The following is a 22813-nucleotide window of genomic DNA, read 5'->3' as shown; positions in this document are numbered from 1 at the left end:
CATTTTTGGAAAGATAATTTTAAATCCTTTTCAATAAATTAAAAATATACAGGGTGTCCTATATAAAAAAAATCAAATTTTCTGTTGATAATTCTTAATTATTAATTTTAAAAAAATTATACTTAAACCATTAAATTCTACGTAAAAAGATACTTTGAAAATGTTTTCATAAAAATGCAAAATTTTCCATAGCAAAAAAGTTACAGCGATTTGTTAAAAGTGCATATTTTTGAAAAACGCCCCGTAACTCCGAGACGGTAACAGATATCGATATGCAGTTTTTACCATCATATTTTTGACAAAAATTGAGCTCCATACACCGATATTAGTTTTTGTCTATCTCCTATAGAAAAGGGTGTTTCCATTTAAAAGCGTTGAATTTGACCCACCCTGTACACAATAATTCAAGTCAGTAATAGGCAGTCGACAAACATATTTTAATTAAAGTTTTAAATACTGATAACGTATGATGAATAATATAATATGGGAACCACCGAATTTCTAAAACCTATCGAGCTCCACACGCATGCAGAGGCGACCGAAGATATACTTGTGTCTAGCGCTAGCAGGCAACTGTTAAGTCCGACCAATCACGTTAGAGTTTTTGACAAACACGAATGAATTAACACACTCCAAATAACCACGCTAACCAACCTGATAGGTCAAGCTTAATAGTTGACTGCTAGGACTAGACACTTCTGAAGATATCGCCTAAACCCCGCCTTAATTCGACGTAGTCATCGATTTCCGTCGCTACCACGCGATGAGTTAGAGAGAGACAAAAGACATACATCGACGGCTGAATGGGAGATCAAAATTTAATTTGAAAGGCAATGCTAGAAATCGCCGAACAAAGACGGCAGCCTTTACCAACGGTCAAAATTATTTTGATTTCTAACGCTGCATACGCCAGCGGTAGTTAATATATTAATATAAAAGACTACAAATATTAAATTAATATTAATTGTTACAACTCATTTCCGTGTATTCATAGTAGGTATTTTTATATGTATTGGCAACATTAATAGAGTAAATATTATAATGTAAAAAAAATCTGACAAAATTGGGTAAACTGGGGTAAACTCTGAAGACCATTTTTTATCGATGCTTGAAATATCGTATGATTAAAATAAAAAATTAAACAATCCCTGGCACTGACGGCTGAAAAATTTCTACAGCGAAAAAAAAAGCAGGAAATACATATTTTAATTTTTAATATTCGCTCACATTAGACTAAAATTCATTATAGATGATGAAATAGAAAATTAGGCGAACCCTGTAATTGGCAGTTAATTAATTTATATGCATAGGAACAAACTCAGTTATAATATTCACAAAGTTATAAAATATGCACTCTGTATTTTTTAAAATTCGAAAGTCGAAGCAGCTTTAAATGCTCTTTCAAATTATATTAAGGTTATCTATATCTATATAAAAAGCGATTTTTCAATAAAATGGCAATCAAGATGGCAGGTGTCGCCATAGCAATTTTCTAGTGACAGTTAGTAGCTATTTTCAAAATCGGCATTCGTTTATGGACTTTATTTAAATTTATAACAGTTTACCTTCATTTAATTTGCCTACAATAGTTTAATAAGTATTTATTATTTTATGAAGAAAAATGAAGCCGTATATGCTGGCGGAAGGAATGGATATGTTACTAGTGATTTTATTTTGTGTGGAAAATTGCTTGTTGGCCTGAAGCACAAATTACCTATTACAGATGCGAAAGAAAGCGACTGCATCGGAAACCGCTAGGCAAACCCGACACGCCTATTGAGTGGTGTAAATACACCAGTCGTTTAGTCCGGAAGCCCTTGCGGTGTCGTATTTGTTTGCTGAAGCTCGCTGGTGTGACATAGTGCGTGGCAATATGTTTGTTTTTAAAAACGCGTTTAGGATTTTTGTTGAACTTTCGAACTGTTATTTCTAAGTTTTGGTAATTTGTATATCTTATTTAAAATGGGATACAAATGTGTTTATTTATACTGTTCTACAAAAACCGGAGGAGGAAAATCACTTTTTAGGTTCCCAGAGGATAAGTTAACGTGAGGAAAAATGATTAATAAGTAGGTGTTAGGTATTATTCGCCCTTTTGTAATAGGAATTATTGTAATTTAGTATTTTCAAACTGATAAAATATCTAAGTACATTCGATTTAAATGAACAAAAATAGAAAAATGAAATGCTCTTTTGCTGGAGTTTGTATTTTAAACCCCCAAAACAGGTGTGTCTTTATTCTTGCCGGTTTGCCTGCATTGCATGCAACATTATTTTAAATAAAACTACGTTCCTCTTATTTTTAAGATCTGTTCCTAAATTATAGCCAAAATATATATATATATATATATATATATATATATATATATATATATATATATATATATATATATATATATATATATATATATATATATATATATATATATATATATATATATATATATATATATATATATATATATATAAAATATTATAAATAAATTATGGCCAGAGGTTTATTCCATAATTGGAAACAACCGATCGCGTATTTTTTTTAAACACCAATCTTAAGTCAGCAGATATTTTAGAAATTCTTAAGGAATGCGTAAATAAATTATCAGATATTGGACTATATGTTCAAGGTATTGTAACTGATATGGGGTCAAATTTTATACAAATTTCAAAATTGTTAAATGTCACTACTGACAATCCAGAATTTAATGTTGGTGATTATAAACTCACATATTTTTTTGACACTCCTCATCTTATTAAGGCCACAAAAAATAATCTTATGCAAAATGTATTATGTTTCGACAATAAAAAGACATCTTGGAAGTTTATAGAAACTTTTTATAATAATGATAAAAAGCAACAATATAGATGTGCACCCAAGTTCACGGATGCTCACATCTATCCAAACAACTTTCAAAAAATGAAAGTTAAGCTTGCTACGCAAGTAATTAGCAGAACGGTAGCCATTGGGTTACATACGCATATGACTCTGGGTGTACTTCCTGCTGAAGCACAAGCCACTCTTGAGGTAGTTGAAAAATTTGATAAACTGTTTGATTTACTAAATGCAGTGGATTTTAATCACCCTAATCCGTACAAAACTGTCTTTAAAGGCTTAGATTTTCAAAATGAATATTTAAATGAAATGGGTTTATTTTTAGCAAACTTAAAAATTTTTAATAACAATAATATAGATATAGCCTTACAATGCAAGTTTCGTACGTGCTGGATGATCACAATAAAGTCCATTCAAATTCTCTGGCATCGACTTTCTTCTATTGGATTTACCTATTTAAAAACAAGGAGAATTAACCAAGATTGCTTAGAAAATTATTTTGGCAGCGTTAGACAGCAACAAGGTAATTCTGTAAATCCAACACCTATAGAATTCCAAAGGGCATTTAGGAAACTATTTTGTCAAACTTTTTTGCATTCTTCCTTTATGAATTGGTTCGATGACTTGGGTATTTTATTAACACAATTAAAGTCCGTCAAAAAGTCCAGAATTTTATTAAAAAATGTGGAACCATTAAAAAAACATCAGGCAATAACTTTACCAGATTATGATTATACATATAGGCATGAAAGTATAACAACTCAAAATGCCTTTAATTATGTCTGTGCCTACATCATTAAAAATGGTCTTCAAATACATCAATGTGATATTTGTCTAGAATTTGCAAAAGAATCCGAATCTTTAAATAACTCGAAATTATTTACCCATTTAAAAGACTTTAATCATGAAAGTGGCACTTATGGGAGTTTAAAATCGCCAAATGAAAAATTTGTTCATTTTATTTACAGGCTGGAAAAATTATTTACATTAAATTTTGATGAGTTTTGCACTGAAGAAAACATTTCTCATAGGCTGTTTGATATAATGAAAACTATAGAATTTGACCACCCATGTGAGAAATTTCCTCTTATTTACATCATTAAATTATTTATTAGATTGAAAATATTTTATGCATTAAAGTTTACAAATAAAGATTTATATAGTCAAAAAAAGTCCGATAGAACCAATAGAAAAGTAACTATTTTGTCACATCTTTAATTAAATTTTGTTAAATAAATTAATGTTTTTATACTATAAATATCTTTTTTTCCCTAATTTCCTACGAACTGATATATTACGAGCAATCTATTAAATTACTGTGAGATTATATGCCTCGATCACATATTGGTGCAGATTATTTTAACCCAAACAAATAATAACGCAAACTATACATTGATGCGGATTGTCTATGAACTCTTTCTGAAGGTCACAGAAACCTGAACGCGTAATTCGGTGTTCTTTCGCATCTGTTATAGTTAATTTGTGCCTGAAGTGTTTATGCTCAAAGATATTCAAATAGGAATTGTCTTGATAAGCGTTCCTTTGAAAACCTACTTTTCCCATTTCTACTATTTCCAGTGTTGTGTTATTTATTAGAATGTCTTTTCTGTCTAGTTCGTTGTACATTACTTTAGTTTTCTCTAAATTCATTTTGACATCTACTTTATTGCTACATATAGGTATATTATTTATTTAATAGTCTGATTTCAAAAATTGAAAGCTAACGTAACTTCATTCTTCTAGCTATCAGCAGGTTGTTTATTGTTTAGAAATTTGTTTATGAATTGATATTGTTTATAAATTTGCTCGGACATAGAGATAACAAGGGCAGGCAGGCAGGCATGGGAGTAGGTAGTAGGTACAGTGACCACACATACCCCTTTTGGCCTTTTAAAAAGTTTATGTTCAATTTCTATGAGGCATGTTCTGAGGCATCTATGAATGTATGTTTTAAGTATGACACAATACTGAAAATATCTCAAAACGGAACTCTATATGTTAAAACAAATATTTTATATTAATATGTGCCAGAAGACAACGCGAAAATGACTAAGGAAACGTTGGAATGAAACTCAAATAATGATATTTCCTCCAATTTTCTTTAGGCTTCCATTGCTTTCATTATGAATTTAATAAATATTTAAAATATCACCAATTTTTATTTACCTACATCAGTATGTACATTTAGAAAGTCTAAAAATTTGAATTAGTAAAATCGTAATATTAATTTTGTAATTACCCTTTATTTTACCGTTAAATTACCCGTAAAAAAACGTTAAACGTTATTACCGGTTAAAAAACCGTGAGGAGGTACGGTCATCTTGTAAAACATATTAAAATAGAATTACAGAAATTCTAATCTGATGATAGTATTAGAATAAATAGAAATAATAATAGTAAAATAATATACGTATTTTTTATGCTTGTGTTTATATTGTTTCATTACACGGAAGAAAAAACTAACGATTAGACAGAGATAACAAAGACATGACATGGTAATTGAAGTGTCATGTTTATTATTAATATTAGCAACTCCTGTTTCTGTACTTGTTAGTACAATTCTAAAATTATGGGGAAAACCACGATTGAACAGAATAAGTAGAACATTATGACCACAGTTATTACCCAATTTTTACTATAGTGATTATACGTAGTAAATTTGAAATATGTTTTTTTTCTTTTGTTTTATTTATGGCAATGGTATATAATCTCATGAGAAGCTTATTTCATTTGTAGATTACTGCCCTTATACAGGGTGAGTCTTTAATAAGTGCAAATATTTTCAGGGTTGGTAGATCTCGACAAAAGAAACGGGCTGATCAATATTGTTGCGATGAATATAATCAGATCAAATAATTTAATAAACCAAAGTCGGACTTGGAATTATTCTAAATAATAATAAAATAGTTTAGTTATTGTTAAGGTACCTAAAACAAATAAAGTATCGAGTGTGGCATATCATTGTACTCAGGAGATCGAGGTCTTTTAAAACCTGAAATCAAAAATACAGGTCCGTATTTAAAAAAATTAAGTTGGCCTCTGTATCTCACAAATTATCAGCTAATTTGAAAATCTAAAGATACTTTCAGATAGCCCTATTAAAGTGGCTATCAGAACGTGTAATTAGTTTTTTGATTTTCTAAATAGTAACGACAGGAAAAAATAAAATTGATTTAAAAAAAAATCAGTTTTTTCCAAAAATCTCAACAATCCTTGAAATTTTTAAAACTTTTTTGATGGCATCTTGGTGAACATCCCAAGGAGCAACTTTGCCCCAATTTAACCATCTTCGTATCTATTACGGTTTCCGAGATACCAATGCCCGTACCTCGAATTTGTAGCACCCTGTATATTTATAGAGTTGGTTTAAAAAAGAAATAATTGCAGTAAATCCGCAGATTTATTTTTGGTGTGATTCAGATTGGAGGCGGCACAGTTTTTATTGTTTGGAAAAAATTCTGATTGTTTTTTAACGAAAACACCGTGTGTCCACAAAGGGCAATCACGATCGAAATTTTTGAATATTTTTTTCATCAGTTATGTACATAAATATGTGCTACAATGCCGCGTTTTCATATTTTTTATCGTTTGTTACAGATTTCTATTGTAGATTGATTTTTTTTTCGAAATGTACCTACTCACTGATAAATATGGATGCGAACTATGTATATATTTTCCTACATGTTAGTTTACATATAAAAGGGTGTCGTTTTTTTGTTAAAAGTCTGAAATTATTTTATTTTAGGAATAGCAATGTTCATGAAGAGTTAAATTTGAAAGGGCTTAAATTGCCTGGTAATAAATTCTTATAGGTGCAAATATTTTCAGAGCTGGTAGATCCCGATAAAAGAAACATATTTTCCCTTTACTGATTTTCAAATAAGTCCAAAATAACCGAGTTATTTTATTTTGAAAATTTCTAAAAAAATGTTTTTTGCTTAAATTTTGAGAACCACTGGATGGATCTTTTCTGGGTTTTCTTTCTTGTAAATTTAATCTACTACCTATGACAAGCTGCAAAGACAAAAGCTTCTATTGAGCCAACATTAAAAATTATTGTATAGACACAAATTAACTAGAACAGATGCGAAAGAACACCGAATTACGCGTTCAGGTTTCTGTTTTGACCTTCAGAAAGAGTTCATAGACAATCCGCATCAACGTATAATTTGGGTTATTATTTGTTTGGGTGAAAATATAATCTGCACCAATATGTTATCGAGGCATACAAAAAGGTCCACAGACTTCGAGACATACGAAAAATCAAGTCCATTTAGCGTGTGTCGCAATTTTTACACCTTAAAAAATTAGTTTTTTTATAGCTATAGCAACTGCAGCGACTATGAAAAAAGCTGTGTGATTTTCATAGAAAATAAGGGCACCAGTAATTCATTTGAGAATGTTATAAATCGCTAAAAGAGGTTTCAAATCTCTTGGATTTCTATTAATATTAAATAAATTTTATTAAAAATTGAACTAAAATTGTTAGTATCATTAAAAACAATTCAAATTCAAAAATTGTATCAGTCAAATTCCCTCATTTAAGGTGAATATTAAAGTAAATATAAATACAGCTCATTCTAAGCTCTACTTATCTTTAAGAAAAATTTAAATCATTGTTGCAATTGGGCCTTAATGCCATTTCGAATGAACAATAGTATTAATAATGTACATTATAATAATAATAAATTTTATATCATAGTGTGTATTAAAACTACTAAAACCCTTTTAAATTGATATTATATTAACAACTTTTGTTTTTTAATCCAAAAAAAAGTTACCAATTTTCTCAATCAGAATATTTGCGGTCCTGAAAAGGACCTCCGTTTTCCCATGTCCGTCAAGGTAGGTAATGGGTAAACGGTAAAAAAACAGGATAATGAAATTTAAAAAATTACAAAAATTGTTCAAAAGTGCCTCCCTCTTGCATTAAACAATAACCCAAATGATCATAAAATCCCCTCCACACATTGGATAACATATCAGGGGTGACAGTGTCAAAGGCATTAAATATTTTCTGTCTTAACTGCTCCAAGTTTTTAATTTCTTCATGGCCGTAAATTTTAGATTGTATGTACTCCCATAAAATCATTCACCGAGAAGTCAGGCGAAATTAAATGTCAGTCTAAACAAAACTGTAATTTTTGAAAACTTGTCAAAATTTGGACACACGCTAACTGGACTTGATTTTCCTATGTCTCGAAGTCTGTGGACTTTTCTGTATAATCTCACAGTAATTTAATAGATTGCTCGTCATATTATATCAGCTCGTAGGAGATTAGGAAAAAAAAAGATATTTATAGTTTAAAAAATAATTTATTTAACAAAATTTAATTAAAGACGTGACAAAATAGTTACATTTCTATTGGTTCTATCGGACTTTTTTCGACTGTATAAATCTTTATTTTTTGTACTAACTTTAATGCATAAAATATTTTCAATCTAATAAATAATTTAATGATGTAAATAAGAGGAAATTTCTCACATGGGTGGTCAAATTCTATAGTTTTCATTATATCAAACAGCCTCTGAATGTTTTATTCAGTGCAAAACTCATCAAAATTTAATATAAATAATTTTTCCAGCCCGTCAAAAAAAAATGAACAAATTTTTCCACTTTCATGATCAAAGGCTTTTAAATGGGTAAATAATTTCGAGTTATCCAGAGATTCGGATTCTTTTGCAAATTTTAGACAAATATCACATTGATGTATTTGAAGACCCTTTTTAATGATGTAGTCAAACATAATTAAAGGCATTTTGAGTTGAAATCTTTTCTCAGAGGCTGTTTGATATAATGAAAACTATAAAATTTGACCACCCATGTGAGAAATTTCCTCTTATTTACATCATTAAATGATTTATTAGATTGAAAATATTTGATGTATTAAAGTTTCAAATAAAGATTTATATAGTCGAAAAAAGTCCGATAGAACCAATAGAAAGGTAACTATTTTGTCAAATTTTTAATTAAATTTTGTTAAATAAATTAATTTTTATACTATAAATATCTTTTTTTCCTTATAAATAAACACATTTGCATCCCATTTTAAATAAGATATACAAATTACCAAAACTTAGAAATAACAGTTCAAAAGTTCAACAAAGAATCCTACACGCGTTTTTAAAAGAAACATATAACCACGCACTATGTCATTCCAGCAAGCGAATACGACACAGCATAGGTTTCCGGACTAAACGACTGGTGTATTTACACCACTCAATAGGCGTGTCGGGTTTGCCGAGCGGTTTCCGATGCAGTCGCTTTCTTTCGCATCTGTTATAGGCAATTTGTGGTATAGATATACCAGTGGCGGCTCGTGGTCATTATTGTAGGGAGGTCAATATCAATATTGCGTCGATTTTTTTAAGACGCGCCCTCGGACGCGCCCAGATTTAATTGGTTTCTTACAAGGTACTTGTACGTTTAGTTAAAGGAAAATAAATCTAAAAATAAATATAAATTCTGTTAAAATGAAACCTACCCTTACATTTTTAAACAGATGGTCTAGTACCATTTCACTCAAAATCCACCAAGCAAAAAACCTCACATTACATTTGCAACATTGCAGTCAATCCCCAAACAGTTTGCTTTGTAATGTTGATTTCTAAACGTTGTGTCGTGATTGGTGAAACCTTGTTTTTATTTTTACTACTTTAGAAATAATTGGATATAGATTTCAAAACTTTACCGAAGAGGAATTTGAAACCATGAATAAGACAATTCAACATGCGAAGACAAAATATGAAATATCCAAAAAATCAATTAAAATATAAGTTTGCTTTTCCTTCTACATACATTTAATGTTATACTTTCCTTTTGTATTTTTGAATAAGAAATATAAAATAATGTTTACACTGTACCTATATATTTTGTATTATTTCAGACATTCAACTTTAAGATTTTTTTTAGAAATTCGACTCGGAGGTCAGAGTTGAGTAATTCCTTATTTATTGAGCAGCCGAAAAGATCAGTAAGTTCTCAGTACTTGACAGTATTTTTGATATTTTTGAAACAAGTAAGTGATACATTTCTAATTTTTATTTGTTTTTTTTTTTTCAATTTGTTTGACAAATTCGACTTTCTTGGTAGGGATATATTTACCGAGCATTTTTAATTTTTCTAAGTCAATGGATATACCTACATATTTTTATCAATATTGTTTATGTTTTTCGTCAATACAATATTAGTAAAAGTATATTATACCTATCTGAAAGTCTACAATTTAATACCCATTAATGTTTCTGTTGATTATAACCTATTACTGATGTATTATTGTTAACATAAAATTGCATAAAATTGCTAATGTTCGCAAGAAAAAACTGTTTCATTAATTGATAAGTAAATATTAAAAAATAATTTTTATATTTTCCCTCTGACGAATGAAATGGTTTTTTAATGCAAACATTATCTATTTTTTGCTATATTATTTTAGCAATAAGTCAGTTAATTATAATTAATAATATAATTTTACCAATATTGTATTGACGTAAAATTAACAATATTGCTAATACATCCTAAATTAGTACTTTCTTGAACGTTACATTAGCAACGTTTCAATAACATTGTGAAATGCAACTTTGCACTGCAATGTTATTTGCCGGAAGATTAAGCTACCCTGAAACCTTGCATAAACCTCCCTACAATGAAAAAAGCAATGTTACACCTTGCTTTGCGAAGTTTTGGCAGTGTTCCAGCAATAAATTTTGCTTGTTGGACAGTCAATGTGCTTTACACAAATTTTCCACGGTAGGATTTAAAATACACATAAATAATAATGTCGCAAAAATATAAATGCATATACAGTGTGTCAATTTTAAAACTTCCCACCCTTAATATCTTTCTTGCAGTTAAAAATATGAAAAATTGGAAAGACACCTCAATTTTATTTGAAAGGGGGACGCTCTAAATGAATATTTTTAGCCTTTTTCTTTCAACCCCTTAGGAGGGGTAGATGTCACCTTTACAATCTTAAATGGGAATGGGGGTCAAGGGGCACATCGTTTTAAAGGGCGTTTAATTTTCTTTTCAGTGGTATCCTACTTTATTGCTTTTTATCCAGAGGTTTCAGAATAATCGCGTTTCAAAGTTGCAGAATCAATTAAACGTGCCTGCATTGAGATTTTGGTTTTCAGGTTAGTGTTTACACAAAAGTTATTGGAATAGATCTCCTTGTACTACAAATGATTAGAAGATTAGGTTACACCACTTACGCCCTATCTTATAAGTTGTTCAAAATGTTGTCCATTTTCCTGTAAACAGTAATAAAGTCTGTTTTCAAACATCTTCCTAACATTTCGGAAAACCTCACCGGGAACTAACTGGCATTCTGCTGTAATTTAAGATTATCAATACCAGTAGATTGTGTTTTATAAACAATGGATTTAAGATGTCTCCCCAAAAATAGCAAAGTCTAAGTGATCTTGAAAGCCACTCAATTGGTCTCCTTCGGCCAATCCATGTACCCGGAAATCTCTCGTTTAACCACTGTCGGACCACAAAAAAGTAATGAGCTATAGCACCGTCCTGCTGGAATGTTAACAAATCGTCCTGTGAAACTGATTACAGGTTGCCACTCATTCGAATTTGAGAAAGGAAACGTTAATGTTTATGATGTTTTCTGTTTATTAGTATTTCGAATTTCGACCCCCTAGAAAAATGTAATGGCTACGTCCTTGTTACCACCTAATCTTCTAGTCATTTGTACTGCAAGGAGATCTCCCAAGTAGCATTTTCACGACTTGCGACCACATGTTTACTAAACACAACGTTGGATTAGTTACAAAAAATAGTTAGCTCCCTACCTTGGGTATTAAAATAAATTTAAACGTTTTTATAACGTTGTGCCGACGTTGGGCTAGTACTACAGCAAAGTAGAAGCTTCTGCGACGTCGAATAAACGTTGTAACCTTTTTTGCTTAAGTGATCTTTAGGTGATTCGGACAACGTAGTTACAACGTTGGACAATAAAGAGTTTTCCGACGTCAGTTTCAGGACCTATTCCAACGTTATGCAAACGTCGTCTGTTTTACTAATTCCAACGTTGTTTAGATTTCCTTATTCTTACGTTGGTAGGACGTCGAGTCACTACCTTTTTGCAACTGTATTGAACCATAACCTTAAATCTTAAATTTTCACTTCATTGTTCTGTTCAGTCAGACAGTTCAGTGCTGTTTTTGTTTTTATAAAAAAAACTTAATTAAAATGGGACATAAGAAAGGTACATATAAAACTAAATTTAAATATACATCGACATATATTACCGATAGTTTATCCACTCCCTCGTTTATTTAGATTATAGAGGGCGGCGCAAGCTAGACTCTAGGATGACTAAATTAGGCAATCTTGCGACTAGTATACTAGGTGATACTACCTGTTAAGGCCGAACTGCGACTTTATTAGTCCAGTATGCGACTACTCGAACTACGCCATCTTAATCTCCAAAACAACAAAGCGAAAGCCGCCATGTTGTTAAATAAGAAAATGTTTCGTTCCTAAAATAGCAATTCCTTCTTTTTGAATACATTAACTTGAAATATTTGACCCTAAAAAACACGCGGAAACAATTTTTTCGACTGCGAATAAATTATTCTCATTTTACTAAAAAAAATTCATGAAAATTTTTAAAACTTCTTTAATTTTAAGGCCCATTAGCATTTTTCAAAGTAGAAACAATACATTTATCAATAAAGTTGTTTGCGTTTAACTTTTTTGCCTTGGGTAACGAGTTACAGAGTCGGTTAAAGTGTTTCAATAATTATGATCTTCAAACATCCCCCACACTTAAATACTTTTGTTTTGTTTTCCTTCAGTGCCATCTGACATATGTCTCTAACTAAATCATAAAAATAATATTTTTTACTATAATTATCCCAATTTAGGATAAAACGCGACTAAGACGCCATATTAGTTTTGTATTTCTTTGAATTAGGATTTTAAACAACGTTGCAGTTTGTACTAAATTAGGCTTCTAGCCAACGTCGGTATCCAACGTCGTTTCGACCCAAAAATTATTCTCCAAACTAGTGCAGACTAGGGTTGGCACGAGGTTGTGCCGACGTTGCGCCCCGACGTTTGGTCGCGTGACACAACGTTGTCCCGACGTCCAAATGCTGCTTGGGCTACTGCAATAATTTTTGTGTAAACACTAGCCTGAAAACCAAAATTTCAAGGCAGGCATGTTTAATTGTTTCTGCAACTTTGAAACGCGATTATTCGGAAATATCTGGGCAAAAAGCAACAAAGTAGGATACCACTGAAAAGAGAATTAAATCCCCTTTAAAACGATGTGCCACTTGACCCCCATTCCCATTTAAGATTGCAAGGGTGACATCTACCCCTCCTAAGGGGTTGAAAGAAAAAGGCCAAAAATATTCATTTAAAGTATCCCCCTTCCTAATAAAATTGACGTGTTTTTCCGATTTTTCATATTTTTAACTGCAAGAAAGATATTAAAGGTGGGAAGTTTTAAAATTGACACACTGTATATACATACACAATTCTAAAAGTTTTATTTCACATTTTTTTATATTTTAAGTCAATGCGGCGTTTTAGGTCAATTTCTCTAAACGTTTTTCGAAATTTAAGCAATTGTTTTCTTTTAACCGCACGATTTCACAAACTAAATACCATGTTGTCTATTTTAAAATATCTATTCAGTCAACCACAGTTCATCATTTATCCATAACCAGAAAATTATGAATTATTACCTATAATAAACGCCACGAACGTTTGGGAGTGATTCATCGGTCGCTACCATGTGAACCAATCTGTTCAAGGTCACATAAAACTTAATTCCAGTGCCGTGTGGTGTTTCAAGTCATATAATAATCAATATATAGTCTGTTGCTTTGAATAAGAAGACTAAGGAAGGAGCATAATGCTATCCATGTATTCATGCATGGTGGGCGGAAAAAGCACTCTAGGGTGGGAATCCTTGACAGTTTTGTTTGACGATTCATTTGACACATTTGAATTTGATTTGAAATTTTGTGGATTTGTCAGTCTTTACGGAGCTTATTTTATGTTATTTATTATTTATTCTACTACTGATAGTTGTATAAAGGTAGTAAATCTAGATGGAAATTGTGGCAGAACTTAAATTAACAGTGACACTATCGCGATTTATCGAAAAAGACTCTAAAATAGTTGGTTGTTGTGCGGTAGATCTCGGCAAAAATCGAGTGAAATAATGGAACAACTTTTCGCTAGTAAGTGACTATATAATATACATACGTGTAGTACACCGATCATTTATGAAATTCACTTAAATTAACTAATTATATATTTTTTCTTTTTTTGCTTTTATATTTATATGTCAAAGAATTTACCTTTGCTTCAGTAGCGTATCGGATGTTTGTGTTAATAAATAATTATTATAACTTATCTATTTTATTAGAATTATATATTTTGTAACAATTTTAATAACTACCAACATTTATTCACAACGTCAAATAAAACAACATATTATTGAGTCTACCCCACGTCTACCCTACATCATAGTTTTACATTTTTTAAATAAAATTAGAACGGCACTGATAAACCAGAATTTAAGTCGGCCATATTTGAGGCCCATCGCGGTGGACCTAAGATTTTTGATATGCTCCTTCCTTTAGTCTTCTTATTCAAAGGTCTGTTGTAATTTGTCGTTTTCACTGTCAAAGTCTTGTCAAAACATATATTTGGTTATAAATATAAACTGGAATGCCCCATTGGTCGCACTGCAAGCACACCAATGGACTGACGCACAAAAACGAATCAATCAAAGAAACGCGATATAGTATCGTCTTTGTCAATCACGCTCGGGCCTTTAAAAACCTACGTTTGAGGTAAAAATTTACGTTTTCAATGTAAAAATGATAGCGCGCGTGTCGATTCTAATCGAGTCGAATCACTCCCAAACATTCGTGGCGTTTACTTTACACAAATTTTGCGCTACACCTGAAACCTAGATGGGATTTCTATCGATATTAAAAAATTAAATATTGCTTTATATTGACTAAACCAAACATTATACGCCGATAAACGAAACAAAAAGCTATGTTGTTTTATAATTTGAGTTTTTATAAACACCCAAACTGCCCAAATGGCGAAATTTTTCCAACGACTGAAATCCTTTTATGAATGACGCGGTTAATGGTCAATATAAACTATATCTATCGCACCTTAATCCGTCATATTTTCTATACGTAGTATACCTTTAGAATATCTTAGGATGAAAAAAGTTATTTACAAAAAGTATAATTTAAATAGGTTTTTCCTAATTTTCTTCTGATTTTTTTTGTGGGGGGGCATTGACCATTTCACCTTATGGTTAAGCCTCCACTGAGATATACGACCTTTTATCTAGACTAATATATAAAATCCTTAAATGAGTGGCATACTGATTAATCACGTTCCTGCTCAAACCACTCAACGTAAGAAGCTCAATTTTGGCATACAGGTTGATTCTAGGGTGTAGAGGTTCGATAAGAAGGGATTTTTCGAAATTCCAGTTCCAAGAGGGTGAAACCACACATCAAATATTACATTTTTTATTTAAAAAACGGTCAAGTTTCCGAAAAAACGCTTAAACACGTATATTTTATTTTGTTTTTTTTACATATTTTAAGATTTTTTAAAAATGAATACAGGGTGTTTCGAAAAATCTGGTCATTGATTAATCACGATCCTGCTTAAAGCGCTTGACGTAAAAAGCTGATTTTTGGAAAACAGATTGACTTTAGGGTGTAGAGGTTCGATAAGACGGGATTTTTCGAAACTCGAATTCTAAGGGGGTGAAACTCAAGAACAGTTAACCTAATTGACTGCTCATTCAAAAGTAACCGCCAGGTGCATGCGAAAAACCGGTATTTTCGTCATTGTAGTCATTTAAAATGGTTATTTTTTCACCAGTTAACCTAATAACACACATTACGTGCATTATTGGTTGCCGAATGCAAACGTTCATTATTTAGTTTATTTATTTAAACGCCGTATATGTATGCAGTATAGAAAATTATCTGAATAAATCGTATTAAATACTCGGATAATGCATTTTTAAGAACATCAAACATCAAATGTCAAAATTAAATCAGGCATCAGGCGAACGCTGATAATAATAATCAAAACAACGGCCGAATGGCCCTGACAGGTCAGGCCGTAAAACAAAGTACTAATGGCATAGACTACTACTAGCCACCAGCTAGCCAAGTGATACGAACCTAACTTCAAATAGATTCTCTAAATTCTATATTTAAATTTTAACCGACTTTAACGGATTTTCAACGGTTCTTCAAAAGTTTCCATGGTTTCGCCCAGTTTCACCCACGTTTCACCGTAAATATATTTTATTTGTACTTTGAAGTCTCTCTTGAACCTTAGACTAAAGAATACAAAATTGAAGTTCAAGTAATGAATGAAGATAATCTTTCATTATCTATTCATTCAGTCTCCTTATTTTTCTTTGGTATTTGATTAAATTAACTTGGTTGTAGATTGTAGAACTTGTGAGTTGTGTGGTTTATTTGAACGTTAAGTAATTACTAGTTTTAATATTTAATATCATATCCATGTCTACTCAAAAAAGTGAGGTTAGCATTTTTATTTAAATTCATTTTGTACATATACATACTTACATTGCTACAATCTCTATTTAATCATGCGATTTAACTAAGTTTATTATCTAAATTTGAAGTAGACCTATGGAGTGTAGAGGTAAAGTAAACCTATAGGAAAACTAAATATTTAGTTTTGCTAGGTTAGGTTATTTGAATAACCGGTTAATTTGTGTCGGTTAATTTTGTCAAGTTATTATTTTTTAAAGATAATTCCGGTTAACCTATAACCGGTTTTTTACCAATAACCGCCCATCTCTACAGTTAACCTAATTGGACTGCTCATTCAGCCAAAAGTGTCCGCCAGGTGCATGCGAAAACTACTCGCTTTGTGACATCATTGTAGTCATTGTCATGGTTATTAGTCCTTATCCGGCAACCAATAATACACACACGTGCATTATTGGTTGCCGAATGCAAAACGTTCATTATTTAGTTTATTTATTTAAACGCCGTATATGTATGCAGTATAGAAAATTATCTGTATAAATCGTATTAAATACTCGGATAATGCATTTTTAAGAACAGCAGTTCCCAGCATCACCTTTGCAAGCATTCTTTTAGAGTACTTCCATATTTTGCTTTAAAATAATTAATAAACAAAATCGTGGGCACTTAGTATGCACTTTGTCACAATCCACAACACATAAGGAACGTATTTATACACTCTATAGCTCTAAAAACTTTAAAGACACCTTTTTCACATTTAAAATTGACAAAATAATTAACTCAAAATTTCTCAGCTGTTATTTTTATAAGTTTACCATAGGCAACTAATAATACACAATATCATGACAAGGCCACGAAGGCTTTGACAAGGACTACAATGACGTCACAACTGTCAGCTGAAGCGCGGGAAGAGGCGAACGTACGTCTTATGAGGATGAGCAATCCTATTAGTTTACCGTTCTTGGGTGAAACTATCCCTCAAATATTAAAATATTATTTATTTAAAAACCGGTGAGTTTTTCGGAAAAACTCTTAAACACGTATATTTTATTTTGTTGCTTTACATATTTTAAGATTTTTTATAAATTTATACAGGGTGTTTCATAAAATATGACCATTGAGTAATCTCGATTCTACTTAAACTGTTTGACGTTTAAAGCTGATTTTTGGCAAACGGATTGACTGTGGGGTGTAGAGGTTCGATGAGGAGGGGTTTATCGAATCTCAAATTCCAAGAGGGTGAAAACGCCCATCAAATATTACAATATTTGTTATTTAAAAAACGGTTAGTCTTTCGGGAAAACGCTTGGACAGGCATAATTTATTTGATTTTTTTAGATATTTTAACATTTTTTAAAAAATCATACTTACTTTTTGGAACACACTCCAAAAAGTTGTGTAACTGATTAACCACGATTCTGCTTAAACTGCTTGACGTAAAAAGCTTATTTTTGGCAAACGGATTTTTCCGTGAAGTGAAATTCCAACGAGATGAAACTACCCCTCAAATATTACCAAGTTATATAATAATATCGGCATATTGTTTTTCTCATGCTGACATAAATGTGAGAAAATTTTATCCAGTTTGTATGTTAATGGAAATTCTTGCTTTTCTTTATCATCACCATTACAAATGATTAATTCGACGCGAACGAAGTCGCTGGTACACGCTAGTAGATATAATAAAGAACCAAAAGAGCCTGACAACAAAAATACAATACGATCTAAAAAAAAAAACGGCGTCAGTGATGGCTACGAAAAGAAGATCGCTGTCATTTTATATGTAAAATTATATGGGAATGTCATCGATATTCATTTCCAAGCAAAACTAGACTCCGCGCCGTTTTTAGATTCGTTGGTCATACTTTAGCTTGTGTGTGTGTTGCTATTGCATAATCTTCATAAATTGAAACAGCACACTGTAGTATAGTAGTATGTGAGTGGAGGATACAAGAGCTTTTTTCATAAATCCCTCAAATTAAATCAAGAACTAAGTGTACTCTTACGTTACGTAAGCCATGCTTTCTAAACTAAATTCAAAAGCTCAACTTTTTTTCAGCCTGTTTAACCGTATTTCTTCATGCATATGCCGCTGCTATTATCGTAAACTCGGTAAATCTGTGGGTATCTTGCCAGAAAATTATGATCTTATTCCGTTTTTATCTTATTTGTTTTCTTTTTCCTCATTTTTTTCTTCCTCCGAAAGTATATGCGTGCATAAAAGTCAATTGGAAGGAAAATTTAATAAAAAGAAACTGCCGGTATAAATTCGCTACTTGTTGAATTTTTTGAGACTGTTTATATTTACCGCTTTTATACGGGGTGCGTTAAGAATGTTAAGATAGTAAAAAAATAAATGTAGAGAAGAGCATCAAATCGCAAATTGCGATTCATGCTCTTTGCGATTAGAGCATGAAAAATTATACTGGCTAAACTAGTTAACTCAAAATCACAAAAACTCTAGTTACCTAATGGTTCTATTAACGGGACGATAAGACAGCTGAGTTACGAGAGGTGCCAGAAACTGCCACTTTTTTAAAATCACCCTGTAGCTCAGTAACTAATAGGGTCATGACAAATCCTATTAGGGCATCTCTTATTTTGTCAAAAAGTAGCCGACTATTGTGAAAACCTATTCATAAGGACGATCATCAACAAAACACACGAAAATGTGATACCCTGTAGGTACAAGGTATTCCATTCGTAAAAAAATATCTTATTATCGCACCCTGCATACGAAGGGCATATATATTGCTATAGCACTTAAATTCAATTTGTCCTTGCTTCAAATAATATCGCGATTACCTGTGCTGGTTATGACGGCAATTCCCAATATCTTTTTCTTAACTTGTTCATGTTCCTATTTATATTGTTTATTTTAATTTAGTTAATTTTGTTGTTGTTTTTTTGTTTTGTTTTTATTTATTTTTTTATTTATTTGATATTTTATATGTTTTGGGTTACATATTCTGTGTTGCACTAATAAATAATACTATACAGGGTGATTTTTAACCTATACGCATAGACTTGGGAAATTATTGCTGATGACAAATAATGACTAATAATGAAAAAAAAAGTTAGTAAAATATTTTTATTTACGGACATAACAAACTATCTATATATATAAAATGCTAATGTTTATCTGTGTCGTCTCTACTGAAGCAACGACTTGCTCTAGAAAGTTGCGTTTTTTTACTAAAATATAGCTAATTGGCTCTTCTAAAAACTGTCGTCGTCGGATTTTTTGTTTTTCATTTAATTAAAAAAATAAAAAGGATTTTTTTTCCTGACGTGGCGGATGCGCCAGGCTTCAACTAGTTTAAAATAAAAACATAAAACGTAAATTCCGTAAATTGAATGTGCACAAAATATTTTTATTTACGGAGATAACAAACTATTTGAAATAAAACAAAAAACGTAAATTCCATTAAATTTATTGTGCATTTACTGATAAAGTTGATAAATTTTTGTGAAAAAAAAACTCAAATTATTTCAGAATCTAAAAATATTTTATTAACATTTTTTTTTCATTATTAATTATTATTTGTCATCAGCAATAATTTCCCAAGTTTATGCGTATAGGTTAAAAATCACCCTGTATATAAAAATTAATTTGATAATTTTATTTCTAACCTAAAATATGAGTGCATATTATTCAGATTAGTATATACTCTGTTCACAGGTAAGATTTCGACAGACGATGACAGAAAAAAAGCAGATGACTTCCATACCAATCCATTTATTTCACTAAAAAAAGTTTCTAATATTTTTTAAGTTAACTATGGATGGGTTTATAAATAAATAAATACGTCATGTTGTTTTTAACCAGTTTTATTGGTTTATTTCAAAAATGACAGATCATATTTCAATATTATTGGTTTGACGCAACGATGAACGACAAACGGACGCCTATGCGTATGAACTCGACTTAAGATTTTTGAGAGTTGTCAAACTTTTGCCAAATTATAGGCTATAATTTTGTGCCAAATTATGTCAAATAGAAATGATAAATATTTTGCATTTTGGACTGTGTTGTTACTTGTGTTTCGTATTTTTTTTAAATTATGAGGAGGAAAACTCGAGGGAAAATTAAGTGTTGACCCCATAGAGGTTATAATAAGTTGACCATAGTCTACAGATTCGGTGCACAGAGACCGACAGAGACACAGTTTGCCAGAGACTATGGTCAGAGAGTTGTATTAGCCACAAATAAAGTTATACCATCTCGTATATGGTATCAAAAACTTGAGTATCTGTAAAATAACATGACACGATAGGTAAATAATACATTTTAGTACTGCAGAAAAAAATAAGAAGTTAATTAACCAAGATTAGATTTTTTCAGTTTCATACAGTTTTTTTTCACAATATTTTGAAGTAATTACTTGTCACTCAAAATTTGAATATATTAATTATGCGTTCCAATTGTACCAACTTATTTCTTTGTAAAATAAAATAAACTACTTCGAAATTAAAATGACAGACACATGTATCACTGTCAAGGATCTTGTCGTTGGACAGACTATACAGGGTGTCCCAGAAATGAGTGCAGATATTTTAACTGGTAATATAGTTCAACCCCAGAAACACGCCTATGAGGTTTTTTTTTGCGAAAAATAAATGTTGAAAATTTTATATTTTTCTTGACATTTTCCGGAAAATGTTGAAAAACTTTTGAGTGCCACTGTTCACTCCCCGGGAAATTCGTTTGCCGGGCATAGAGAGGGTCGGAGAGAATGCAACGTTGCCACCTCCTACCATACCCACATTCTGCATGTTTATCTATAAATTCAATTATTTTAAGTTGCTACAGAAAAAAGTACGAAAATTAATTTTATTCATATTAGTGTAGATTGCTTTACTAATTCTAGAGAAACGCGAAATATTTTAAATACTTTTTACAGTGGAGTAAACTAAAAAAATAAATCTTAACAATTATAGCTTCTTTTTTCGCCATATTAGGAAATATTTTCAATTGTTTCAATAAACAATTATAACCTTTAATGTTTAGTTAGAGCTTACCCTTTTAATGAAAGTGTTTTTTATCCAACACACATATACGCAAACACATACACACCAAATATCTATTAAACTGAACATCACAAACCTATCACATGCCTATCACTTTTAAAATATTATTTAAAATTTTTCACATGATAATAATCAAACACTAAACTCATAAATACAATAAAAAATGTTAAAAAAACTTGCTTTAATAACTACTTATATCCGGCGGCTGATGGTAGACAGTCCGGGGTTTTCTTCGACATTTCTTCAAAACCGACGCAACCCCGACAACAATTTCGAAAACACTGAAGGAATTACAAATTACAAATTTTTATTTAGGAATTTTTTGACTTAGGGTCCTTTACTGGACTGATGTATTACTATTATGGGTCAACGTTTTGGTGGTTGTATAAAGATAGATAAATCAATTTTCTAAATGTTTAATGTAAATGTTTAATGTATGGAGTAGGGATATCCCAAAAATAAAGTAAAAGTACAAGAAAGAATTAAGGTAACATCAAAGAATATTCTACGTTATCTAAAATATAAAAATATGGGAAGCCCCGACAAAAATCTGACACCTGATATCAAAGTGATAAACAAACATCGGCGCATGCGGCAGCGAGCACTTACACTTAATTTTTCAGTTCATTGCTAGATGGCCTTTTACTAGGGATGCACTGCAAACAAATATTCCAGCAAAACTAAAGTGTTTTTTCTTATTCTAAATTCTAACAAATAAATAAACCTGTAAAACTGTATAAATAAAATCGGTCTTCGATTTAAAAAAAAAGATCGATTATACCAAAAAATCGTTTGATAAAAATCACGTGATGGATAAAAATCGATTCGAATCGTACATTCCTAGTATGGTGTGTAGTTTAAGGTTATGTTTAAGGTTATTCGTGGGTTATTAAACTCGCACAAAAACAAAACAATGCAAACAATGCCTCGGTTATTTTCAATTTATTTTAAAAATGGTAAAGAGAAAATATGTTTCTTTTGGCCAGATCTACCACCCCTTAAAATATCTGCACTCATTTTTGGGACACCCTGTATAAGTATTGAAATATGTAGGTGTAATAGGAGGCCTGGTAAAATTTTTGCACACAGGCCCGTGAGTCTGTTGTTACGCCACTGGTTTTATCTACAACCGAAAAGTAAGAAAATGCTGTTTTAATTTTCGTTTATTAGTCGCCCACCTTTAAACTTTTAACTATGACATTTGTCACATTTTTTTCTGAAAAGTTTGCTCTGTCAAGTAAATGCGAGCACTTTTTGCCCAGAAAAATCATTTTAAAAATTACGATGAGCGATTCCGAAAGTCTCCCTTCAGATGTTGAAGTTGCCGCAGTACGTGCCACCTTTGGTGCCACGGAATCATTATTGCCGGAAAAGTTAATATATTTAGATGTTCGTAGTTGTTTTTCA

At 31.2% G+C, this 22813-nt stretch overlaps 2 protein-coding genes across 3 annotated transcripts in view; one reads left to right on the top strand and one right to left on the bottom strand.

The window, feature by feature from the left end:
- Window positions 1-22813, top strand: part of LOC115890635 (nucleoside diphosphate kinase 7-like) — an 82182-nt gene that overhangs the window by 24314 nt on the left and 35055 nt on the right. Inside the window, exon 1 of one of the 2 annotated variants that reach the window (XM_030910926.1) lies at window positions 9770-9849. The exons of the other annotated variant lie outside the window; for it this stretch is intronic. The gene's annotated coding sequence lies outside the window, so the exon portion shown is untranslated. Of the gene's footprint in view, window positions 1-9769; window positions 9850-22813 lie in introns of those variants that run through there. 2 annotated transcript variants of the gene reach the window in all.
- LOC115890637 (RYamide neuropeptides-like) overlaps window positions 1-22813 on the bottom strand; it is a 67057-nt gene that overhangs the window by 32657 nt on the left and 11587 nt on the right. The window lies entirely within an intron of this gene.

This window comes from Sitophilus oryzae, unplaced genomic scaffold (assembly GCF_002938485.1).
Source record: "Sitophilus oryzae breed Bouriz unplaced genomic scaffold, Soryzae_2.0 scaffold_907_pilon_pilon, whole genome shotgun sequence".
Taxonomy (NCBI): domain Eukaryota; kingdom Metazoa; phylum Arthropoda; class Insecta; order Coleoptera; family Curculionidae; genus Sitophilus; species Sitophilus oryzae.
This window is presented reverse-complemented; position numbering and strand designations above follow the sequence as displayed.